The sequence below is a fragment of the Petaurus breviceps genome, unplaced genomic scaffold, assembly GCF_028583685.1.
Source record: "Petaurus breviceps papuanus isolate PSGF00001 unplaced genomic scaffold, PetGlider_PUasm1.0 527, whole genome shotgun sequence".
In the NCBI taxonomy this organism is placed as follows: Eukaryota; Metazoa; Chordata; class Mammalia; order Diprotodontia; family Petauridae; genus Petaurus; species Petaurus breviceps.
Genome location: NW_027186359.1, coordinates 128,135 through 140,200, shown reverse-complemented (window position 1 = coordinate 140,200; position 12,066 = coordinate 128,135). Strand labels below are relative to the sequence as shown.

Genomic DNA, 12,066 nt, shown 5'->3' with positions numbered 1-12,066 from the left:
GGCACCACATGCAACGTCCTGGAAACTGCAGCCAGTGAGAGCCCTGTCTCTCCTCACTCTCTTCTCCTCTTCTCTGCCCTTCCTTTCCTTCTCCCCTTGATAAGATACCCAAATCATGGAGTTAAATGATATTCATAAATGTCATAATTATGGAGTAGCTTTGTGCTCCTCAATCTTGTCATATGACAGCTTCGGGAATTGGAAGGAGAGTCGTACTGGGAGACAGGAGATCTGGGTTCTGGTCCTGGTTCTGTATGTGCATTGTGCATGTGTGTGCATGTGTGTGTATGTGTGCATGTGTGTGACTGCAGGCAGAACACCATGGGCCTTACTTTCCCTTTCTGCTAAAAGACAGGACTGAGCTGGTGCTCCTAGAGAACTCTCCCACCTCTGAACTAAGGGGACATCTCGACTCTCAGGGGCCCATGCCCAGCTACTGAGTCCAGCCCTGCTGCAACCCCCCACATTGAAGGGGCTGGAGAGCCTGCTTCTGGGGGAGTCCTGCAGGTGTAGACATCTTCTAGCTGGTTCTGGTCTGCTCTTAGACTGGTGCCAGCTACAGAACTGGGGCCTGGGGAGAGGAGCATACAGAGTCAGCCTTGGACCTCTCTCTGCTTTCTTTAGACTCCTCACCTCTGGGGCAAGGCCGTCTAGTGAAGTCAGCCTGTGGCCCAGGAAGATGGGCCTCCACCCTTTGCCTGCTTCCTGTGGCGCTGGTTCTTTCATTTCAAATGAAGAATTGTGACAACCATGACCTTGTGAGCTTTGAGAAGCTGGGGGAGTTAGCCCCTTAAGGGTTCAGGAATGGCATTTGGATTGGGTGTACAGTCTATCTTTGAGACCCATAGCCAGTGAGGAGTGACCTTCGAGACTGCCCAATGATGGCAGAGAGTTGGGCTCATCCAGCAATGAACGTGGTGAGGCCAGCACTGACAGAAACTGCACTGTCTACTCTCCTTGGAGACCAAGATGGTACCAGGGACAGCTGCCCTGGCCTGGTCACTGTCATTAAAGTCAGTAACCCTTTGTAAAAGCTAACTGACATGAGTCGGTTAAAAGGCACCGCTCCTTAACAGCAGGGGCGCAGAGTCTCTGTAATCCCAAGGGCAGGATGGGATGTAGCCCTACTGTCCCCTGGACAGGAAGGCTAAAGATACTAACTACACCTCCATCCATTTTTTTCTATGGCCCCTCAAAAGAAAAAAAGAAAGCAATTTAAGCTTGGCCTGCCATCAGCCGAGAAAAGCAGTTGTTGACAAACTCCCACGTGTGAGAGTGGAGTGAGCTCGAGGAGCTGGCTTCCCTCTGGGATGGTGCACGTACGTATGTGAACAGATGAAATCAGTAGAAGGTAATTTGGGGGGCAGTGGCAGCTTGGGGGTCAGAAAAGGCCTGGGGAAGAGCTGGCTTTTCAGCTGAGTAGAAATGACAAGAATCCAGTGATTCTTGTCATGAACCTGGGGGCCAGAAGGGTGCTGGAGGAGGGATGGCCTTGGGCGTGATCTCTAAGTTCTGCTTTAGATACATTGAGCTTGAGATGCCTCTGGAAATCACCATGAAGTTCAGCGGGAGACTGAGCAGAACTCAGGAGGGAGGCTGGGGCTGGATGCATTGATCTGCATAGAAACGATCACTGAGCCCATGGGACCTGAAGAAGGCGGTCAGTGAGAAAGAGAAGAGATCTTGGATGAGTCCCCGGGGGATGCCCACAGTGGAGAGATGGGAGAAAGTTAATGATGCAGCAGGGGAGGCTCACACAGGTAGGAAGAGAACCAGGTGAGAGAAGTCACAGGTGCTAGAGGAGACGAGAAAGTCCTGGGGGAAATGAGGGTGGAGGGGGTTCATAGTGGCTGTGGGCCACTGGCCACTCCTGCTGGACAAGGACCACGTGGAGCCAGAGGAGACCCTGAGGCCTGGCAAGCAGGCTCATCTCCCCAGAATCCTTTTCGGCTGCTCAGGGCTGGGTGCAGACAAGGCTGGAGCCAAGGTTGGGGGCACAGCTTGGCAGAGACGGCTTAACCCAGGTATCCCTGAGATTTATTTCTCCAATAATCTTGTCACGTAGCGTTCTCTTGAATTTTAGAATCTACTGCCTTTAATTGAGGCACTAAAGCCATATTGTAGGACAGTTAAAACAGTTACTTAGCAGCGACAATATAGTAAAATATTAACAAATACGGCGCTCCCGCTTGCAGCTCCCCCAGTGTTCTGCCGCTTGCTGAATGGAGCCTTTTATTTTTCTAGGCGGATGTCACCGTAACTCATCCTCAGCTTGCCAGGAAAGGGCCGTGGACAGCAAACGTTACAACTGGGATGCTGCTTGGCCACGCGGAGGTCAGTGGGTGGGTGCTGGTGGGGACCAGAGCCCCAGAGCCAGGCTGGAGATGCTGCCCAGACAGGGAGTAGGAGCAGAGGCTTCAGTCCACCCCTTCTCCTCCTCTGCATGGACTCAGGGTCTGGGACACTCAGCCTTTCTCTGTGGTATAATCAGGGACCCTTCAGGAGCCAAGGTGCTGGATGGCGCCAGGTTGTCATTTCTGCTTCTGCCCTAGGTCCATCCCCCATCTGTCCCTGTCCTGATCATGATTTTGTCTCTGTCCGAGTCCCTGCCCATCCTGCCCCTGGGATGAACCTTTAGACCCTGGGCTAGGGGAAAACAGGAGTTACAGCTGCACCTGGGGGGCTTGAGCCATTTACCGGCTCACCTGGGACCACCTGAACCCAGCCCCCCTCTCTGCCGTTCTCATTTTTAGTCAGATTCTGGCGCCTGGGCCCTGGGCAAGGCAGAGGCTCCAGGGTTCCCAAGGATGGGCCCCCTTTCCCAATAGCAACGAAGAGCTCTAGTGGAAGCGCTTTTCATAAAATGTGCTATGAGTCCTTCATTTTTATTGGGAAGGGAGGAAAAAGCATTTGGCATTTTGGGGAAAAGAGGCACTCCCTCTCCATTTTGATTACCAAGTTTTTGATGTCAGAGACCCACTTTTCTCCTGTTCCCTGGACTCAGCCCTTTGCCTGTGGGGGTTTATTTCCTCCAGCCTGAGACGGCGAGTTGACCAGTTCCAGTCAGCCCCAGCACCAACATCCTTTCACCCCTGGAGGAAGCCTTGTTCAAGTTGACAGGCTTTTGCTAAGCACCTACTGTGGGGCAGGAACTGCATAAAGAGAGAGGCAGAATGAATCCTAGAGGAGGGAGGTCGTTCTTGGATGGTAGAGTGCATGAGGTCAGCCAAGCGGGATCAGACTGGGAATGCAGGAGGAGACGAGGTTCTGAAAGTCAAATGGACGGCTGGGGAGCCCTGGAATCACTGAGCGAGGGGTGACAGTCACCGGTCTGCAGCTATTGGACAGATGTTCAGTGGATAGACTGGAGGGAGCAGGACTAGACCTGAGGAGTGGGACCAGCCAGAAGGACACTGTCCGGGCACGAGGAGAGGAGGGTAGCAGGATTCAGTGTGGGGAAATGTTGTGAAGGTAGAAATGCTTGGCACATAGTAGGTAGGTGCTTAATAAATTGTTGGATTGTATTGATCTGGAGCCACCTCCTCCTCTCTGTGAGGCTTGGGTGCCCCATCTGAAAAATAGTCCGGACAGTCCTGATGTATGGAAAATGGAGATGTTGGACACACTGCGCGCCAGCTGGGCCTGGAGATGTTTCTGTCCCTTTATGCTGTTCTCTGCCCTGCCTGCCTGCACAAGAGTGTTCCCTTTAGTAGAATAAAAATGAAACAAAACATCTTTATTGCATTAGAGGAAATATCCCAGGAACAAGACAATAAAAGTGTGGCCATTGGGGAGGGAGAAGGAAGGGAAGGGCAGCCGAGTCTCCCAGATACCCCCATGAGGACACTAGCATCGCTGTGAACTCCTCTTAGCTGGTGCTCCTGGGTGGCAGTGCCTCTGGCTGGCTGACCCCGCATTCAGGCCCAGTGGGGCAAGGTGGCCTTCTCTCGTGACCACAGGGCATGCCAAAGTTCCACACAATTCTGAACTGATTCTCCAGCTACAGAGAAGCAAAAGTGACTTGAATTTGTAGAGAGGCCTTCGAGGTATCAAGGCAGTTGATTTAATCAGCTCCTTGGAGGAATGGTGTAATAGAAATCCAGTAAATGAACACCCACACTTTAACCCAATCGCTGCATTGTGACGTCTGCATCCCTTCCTTCCGGGATGTTCTCCTGAGCACACTAATCAGTCATTTCGGAGGCCACGTGTATTCTCTGAGAGCGTTTCTTCATGAACTATCCCACCTCTCCATCGCTGTCTGTAGCACCTACCTCATGACCGTGGTTTGCTAAGTAGGGGCAGACTGGCTCTTCCCGGCACAGGCTGAAGGCTGATTTGCCAATTATTCTACAGATGATGCTTTGGACCCAAGTTCCAAAAGGACAAAGCATCGAGGAGGGGTGGAGGCCCGGTGTGGGGCCATCACCTCAGAAAAGCTTGAAGAAAGACCACGAAGAAAGGCCCTCTGCCTGTGCCGGCCCCAGACCCCTGGGTAAAGGGAGAAGGCTGCTCAGGGAGAATGTGCAAGGAGCCAAAAGAAGACTGCCCACCAGTGCAGACGTCACTTAAAGGCTGAGCCCATCTGGATGTGCCTTTGGAAGAGGAAATCCGGCCCCCCGCTTTGGAATGTGCTCATTGCTGGTCCAGCCATACCTTCATTACTGCCAGGCAACAGTGAGTTAAGGTGGGGAGGGAAGGATGAGTGACCCATGTGACCCAACAGCCCAGCCTTAACCAATACAGCAAAATGACATTCTGACTCATATTAGCTAAAGGGGCAGATGGAAAACCCAGATCCCCGGTTCTGCCTTTTGGGAAGTTTATTTAAAAAACAATGAATTCCAAGCCACAAGATTCTTTCTCATTTTGGCTCAGCTCCCAGCCAGGAGAGTCTGGTGCTTCTGAACCATGGATCTGAGCCTGGCCCCCGCATATCTCTGCAGGCCAATACCCATGATCTGCTCCTTCCTGCCGTGACCACCCCCTCCCCTTCACAACTGAGGCAACAGACATATCAGCACCACTAGCCGACGGGATAGATTTATCCAGCCAGCAGAAGAAACTCAAGGTGCTTAAAGAGAAGGAAGAAAAGCAGCTTTAGGAGCTGGAACAAGCCACATTTGGGCAGCGACGGGGAGAAGTGGGGGTAGACAGCAGCTCACAGTGTGCCATCTTGTCTTTGGGTAGAGGGTCAGAAACTCCTAGTGGCTCAGGCTTCTGAAGGGTCCTGGCTCCCTCTGAGACCAGCTCCAGCTTACCCTGCACATAGCTTGTACATAGCGCCTCAGGGGCAGCGAGGGGGCACCAGAGTTGGGCCTGGAGTCAGGAAGACTTGATGTCCTGAGTTCAAATTCAGCCTCAGACGCTTGTGAGCTGAGTGACCCTGGGCAAGTCTAACTCTGAGACCAGCTCCAGCTCACCCTCCCTACAGCTTGTTTGTACATAGTGGTTTGTGTGTTGTCTCTCCCGCCCTTCCCCCAACTGGACTGTGAGCTTCTCAAGAATGAGGACCGTCTTATGCCTCTGTTAGTATCCCCAGTGCTTAGCACATTGCTGGACACATAGGAGTCAAAAAATGCTTGTTGTTGTTTGATGGGAGACATTTTCCTCCAGAAATGTTTGTTTCATCTTTTTTTTTTTAAGAATTTTATACTACATTAAAAAAAACAAAATAAAAAAAAGGGTCAGTCAACATGAATTTTTGGAGTCCTTCCCAAAAGTCTCAGTACCCACTGGTCAAGCAGGCTTGCCTTCTTTCCTCTTTGTTTTCAGCCTAAAGGCTTACTAAGGATTGCCAGAGGTGATTTGTGCTCTGAGTTCTTAAAATCAGACTTGCTCTGCCAGATCCAAGACTTTGAATTTAGCCAAGTTGTAGAAACGAGCTTTCACTACCCGTCTACCAAAATACCTCCCATTCAGATCAACAACAGCTTTATAATTGCTGATTCAACCCTTTCAAACTCTAAAAATACTCATATAGCTTCATCATCAGGAGCACCGGGAATTTCAAAAATTACCCATTTTCCAACTTTGCCATATTTTTCACATTCTTCCTTCGTTTTGCCTTCCAGATTTTCATCCAGTCCTCCAGCCCCCACCATGTTCCTTAGCAGAACCACTTTTGTAGGACACTTAAGGATTTCGGTTAATGGATTTGAATATGATTTCTTAGATGCATCTTTCTCTGTAGCATCGCCAACAATGATCTTGCCACCTCCCTTACTTGTCCTTTCGACTGACAGTGCTGCGCTCAGTCCCTGCTCATGCTTTCCAAGGCTGAATGATTTTATGAGTACCACCCATATTAGCAAGGAAGGAATTCCTGGGCCCTGCTGGAGATCGTGGTCTTTCTTGTTCATCATACACAGGGGGGAGGGATAGCAGCTTCGGAAGACTCTGAACGAGGTCTTGACTCCTCTTCAAATGGAAAGTCTCTGGGTAATTCTTTGTCTTTCTCCATGAGAGAAGTTGGTGGTGCAATGGCAGCACCCCCCACACTTCTTTTCCTCCTTGCTCATAATCTTCATCTTCATCAGAATCTGGATCTGGTCGCCGGTGTATGCCTCTTTTCTCATTCTTCAATCTCCATTTGCCTTTCCAGCTCCCGCTGTCTTTGGTGTTTTACTACTTTTGGAAACATGGGATCGTATTCTTTAGCTAATGGAATCAAAACTTCTCCTGCAGAAAACCTGCCAGACACAGGATCCTTTAAGCCTGCTGCTCCATGCGACGGGGTCATCTGAACAGCTTCCGAATTCCAGATCGATCACCGGCGCAAGGACTGTGCTTTGTTTTGTCCTCTGGCTTTTTGCTTGGGTTAAAGCTGCCTTCCTGACCTGCGGTTGAGACTGTAGCAGTTTGCAATTTTTGGACCAGTCTTCTGTTTTTGAACCACTGATCTCCACTCCCAGGACATCTTTTCTTCTTCTTAAAGCCGGGGGTGCCTGGCTGACTTTCCCCATGGGCTGCCGAGCCGAAGTCTGTTTCATCTTTTCTTGTGATATAATATTATTCCGCCAGTTACACACCACAGTTTGTTTGGTCATTTCCCAGGGGGAGGGTAGCACTTCTTACTTTTTGGCTTAACATAGAAAGAGGTTTTAATAAATGTCCTTATGCACTGAGTCTCTTTTCCTTTTTAAACATTTCTCTGGGGGTAAAAGCCTAGGGGTATAGCAGGGTTAAAGAGGATTCCTAGTTTGGTAGCTTTCTGGACATAGACCACAGGATACCAGCATGTGGGCATTTATTTCCCTATGAAGGCTCCAACACTGGCCGTTTTCCGTTTTTGTCATCTTTGTCAGTCTGATAGATATGAGGTGGAAATTTATAGTTGCTTTCATTTGTCTTTTTTAAATTGTTAATGATTTAGAACGTTTTTCACGTGATTGTTGATAGCCCAAGTTTCTTCCTTTAAAAACTCATATCCTGTTCATATCCTTTGACCATTTATCTATTGGGAAATGACTCTTAGTTTTATACATTTGAAACAATTCTTTATATATACTGTAAATTACACCTTTATCAGAAACTTATTGCAAAGATTTTTTTTCAAGTTACCTGTTTCCCTTTTAATTTTTGCTATATTAGATTTAAAAAAACTTCAATATTTTGTATGTTCAAAATTGTCCATTCTCTCTTATGTTGGCCCTCTATTACTTGCTTATGCGTGGACTCTTCCCCATCCATAGATCTGAAAGGCAATCTCTCCTTTACCCATCTAATTTGTTTATGATGTGGTCATATATCCATTTGGAGCTTATCATGGGATATAGTGTGAGATATTTATCTAAACCTAATTTCTGCCGAATTGCTGTTCAGTTTTTTTTGTTTGTTTTTTGCTTTCTGCAGGGGGGAAGGCAGGGCAATTGAGGTCAAGTGATTTGCCCAAGGTCACACGACTACTAAGTGTTAACAGTCTGAAGCTGGATTTGAACTCAGGTCCTCCTGACTCCACTGTGCTACCTAGATGCCCCTGTTCAATTTTTCCAGAAGGGTTTTTTTTTTCATATAGTGAATCCTTCCTCCAGTTTCTTTAGGTTTATCAAACACTATATTCCTATATTTACTTGTTTCTCTATGTTGTGTCTCTAATCTGATTAATGTTTCTTTTTAAAAAGCAGTACAAAATTATTGTAATTATTCCTGCTTTTTGGTGTGTGATCTGGTTCTGATCGACCTCCTTCCTTCCAACTTTCCCCCCTATTGCTAACCTTAAGATTCTTGACCTTTTGTTTCTCACACGAACTTCATTGTTACTTTTTCCTAGTTCTATAAAATACTATTTTGGGGAGTTTGGCACAGCAAACAATTGTTGTTGTTCAGTTGTTTCTGACACTTCATGACACCCTTTTGTCATTTCTTGGCAAATATGCTGGAGTAGTTTCCTCAGGCAATCAGGCTTTAAGTGACATGCCCAGGAGTACGAAGATAGGACATGTCTGAGGCTGGATTTGAACTCCAGCCTTCCTGATTCTAGGCCCAGTGCTCTCTATGCACTGAGTCACCGGCTGCCTCAATACAGCACAGAATAAGCACATTAATTTAAGTAGTATTGCCATTTTTTGTTATATTGACTTGGTATAACCATGCACAATTAATTTTCCTACAATTATTTAGGTATATTTTTATTTCTGCAAAGAACATTTTAAATTATATTCATATAGTCCCTGGGTGAATCTAGGTAGATCCACGCCTCAGTATTTTGGATGCAATTCCTATTTTCAGCACTTCTTGTTGGATTTTGTTGGTTTTGTATAAGACTTCTAACAGTTTATATGTATTTCTTATATTTTATTGAAGTTATTAATCATTTCACTTATTTTTAGTTGACTATCTTGAGTACCCTTCCTCTACCTGTGATCTTATTGGAAAATCTTTTCTCTGTTGCATATTGTGTTTGCTCTTGGATTTAGAAAAATGCTATTTGCTATATTGAGGAAAGGTCTATTTATTGCTATGATTTCTAGACCTTTTTTAAAACAGAAATGATTGTTGTGTTTTCTCAAAACCTTTTTTAGCGTCTGTTGACATAATCATGTGGCTTTTCTTATTTATTTTATGAACATGGCTCATTATATTTATGGTCTTTCTCGTATTGACCCAACCTTGCATTCCTGGTACAAACCCTATACCAGCCCTTAGCAGTTATTGCTTCCCTTTCCATGGGCCCATGACCATCTCTTTAATGACACATGGTGGCATTTATAGAAGTAAGTCAGGCTTCTACACCTTAGAATCTGAACAGGTGAAACACACTCCCTCTCTACCAAGGCGAAGCTCTCTTTCTTTCCCTTTCCTTCCAGGGGAGTTGGAGAGGAGAATGACACTCCATGGATATGCAGGCTTGCTCTTAATAAAACTAGGGAGTGATTTTATGCCAGCCCAGTGTCCGTGTCCTATTAGAAAACTCCGCAGTGGCATGATCCAGACCTGGACTCATTTTATGGCCTCAAGCAGAGCAGTTACATGAAGTTTGGGAATAAACTGTCCCCGACTGAAATCTCCCTTGGGGTTCATTGCTTCCTCTCCATAAAGTCAGACGCAAACATGAAACTGCCTTCGGTCACTTTCATGCAGTGGCCTCCCAGGGGTCTGCAGGCTTAGTAATGGGGAGCATGAACAGGGGCACCTGAACCCTCTCCCCCTTGTGCCCCCACACCTGGATGTTTGAATAGAAATGGGCAACTCCCTGGACTGTGGGCAGGTGAGCTCTAGCAGGCTGAGCATGGGCTGGGCATGGACTGTAGGATGGTTGGATGTATGCTGGATGGCATAGGAACCTCCTCCGTCTTTATAGCTCTCAGAGTGAAGACTGTGGGGCAGGGAGGAACCTTTAGAAAATGCTGGGGATGGGGTTGGTTGGGGAAGGAGGGGGCCACTTTCCCAGGGAGGAAGCAGTAGGTCCAGACCAGTAATTCATTACTAGTACTAGGCTAACCCAAGCCTTTCAGTTCTAAGTCCTCAGGTGTCTCCATTCTGCCTCAGCCCCTCTCATAGAATCACGGGAAGACAGATTCTCAGCTTCTGTCAAAGACAGGAGTTGCCCCGTGCTTCTCATACAAGTGAAACCAATGCCAGACAATCTAGAAGTTTAGTCAAAAACAATTGCCAGAGGAAAATTACAACTCTGATTAACACAATATCAAATCATGATTCCTGAGGACAGAGAAGGAAGCCTGCTGATCCAGAGGAGGGAGCGTGGGTTACTGTGCAGAATTACACACACACTCAGACACACATATGCACATACACATACACACAGAGGGGTTTTTATCCCCCTATGCTTATGACAAGACTTTTTTGCTTTCTTTCTTGCTTGGGGGGGAGGAGCAGGGAGGTATAGAAGCAAGAAAAAACTTTTCATAATTGGGGAAAAATAAACACAATTACCAGATGTTCAACACATCATCCTGAATGTCTGGACCGAGGCAAAATCAAGCTCCACCTATATGTGAGCAGGAACTCCCTGCAATGCACCCAACATGAGGTCATCTGTTCTTTGCTTGCAGTCCCTATCTAGGCTGTGACGTCCTCCCCCACTGCAGAACCCGCTCCTGAGGAGGAAGATTTGCCTCTCTGAAGATTGTTGTGAGCCCTGAAGCAGCCAGGACCAAGGTCAGCGGCCTCTGGTCTTTGCCTTCTTCCTCTAGAGAGAGCTACTCATCTCTTCTCCTGGGCTCATGGGAGTGCCTGATGCAGCATAAGTACCAAGCTTGCCTTCATCCTAAGACTTTTCCTTTCTCAGGTCCCTGTCTTCTGGCTCTCACTGAGACCTGGCTCCCTCTGTGTTGCCTGGGTGACCACTCCTGGGACATGGGGTCAGAGAGCATTTCTACTGGGTCACCAAGGGCCTCAGAGGCCCCTCCCACCTATTCAGTTGCAGTGCTGAGATGGTCCCCCCGAAAGCCAGGGCTGAACCCTATCAGCTGTCTCCATGTCTAGTTCTCTCATCGTGATTAAGACCCAACTTGTCTGCCACTGAGGGCCATAACTCTTCTTCACGATGCCCATGAAGCCTGAGTCTGTGGATTGTTTTATGGACCTGGACGTTAAAAGCCAGCCATCATCAGTAGGTTTGTGCTAACCTAATTTTGGCCAGTTATTTGGGGGTGCTACAGCTCCCATCTCAGCTCAGATGAGACATCCAGACCTCCGAAGAACTGGGTTCCTGGCTGATGGATGAGGATGGCTCCCAGAATGGACCGTCCCAAGTCATTCCATTCCTTGGATTTCTGGAGGGGGCAGAGGAGACACAGGCCACCTTCCTTCTGGGCCCGGGACAAGAAGAAAGAGCTTGTCTGGAAAAGGAAACTCAAGAAAGATGAATGGATAGAAGGAGATAGCTAGTTAGAGAGGTAGATGGTAGATAGGCAGGGAGTGGGGGAAGGAAGAAGTCCCCTGAAGAACTGCCATGAACCTATGCGCTTTTGGCACAAGGGATGGGCAGCCCAGATACATCCCGCCCCCACTCCTAAGCCTCCTCCCTCCAAAACTGCCTGCCCAGCTGGTGGACCTGAGCCCACATCATTTGCCAACTGCCGGCAGAGGTGTTTATGGTACAAGATGCTTGTTTTCCAGAGACAGCATTGGCAGCAGCGGCTGGTCTTCAGTGACTCAGGGTTTATCACTCCATCATTTAGGACTCCTGGTGCCATTTTATAAAAATGATATTCCATTAAATGGATGGCAGCCCAGTGCGTTTACAAAGCTGGAGAGTAATTCTTCGGAAAGCCTCATTCCATTCCCAGAGAGGCCGATTTATTGCTTATGGTTGGCAATTTTGTGGGGAGGGTGAAGAGCCCTGCGTACCTCAAGAGTATTAAATTGTTTTAAAAACAGTCATGTACACTCATACCCACAAAGTCATAAACACACTGACTCACGATCATGCCCACTCACACACAGCCACATACACACACATACCTCCCCACTCACAGTCACAACCACACACTTACACCCACAAACTGATATACACACCTACACACACTCACATACCTCCTCACTCACTCACACCCACATACACTCACATACCTCCTCACTCACTCACACACATACACTCAC

General features: G+C 47.7%; 1 pseudogene; it reads right to left on the bottom strand.

Annotated features, from left to right (window-relative positions):
- Nucleotides 1-4,206: 4,206 nt before the first annotated feature.
- LOC138172382 (splicing factor 45 pseudogene) lies at nt 4,207-7,102 on the bottom strand (annotated as a pseudogene).
- Nucleotides 7,103-12,066: the final 4,964 nt, after the last annotated feature.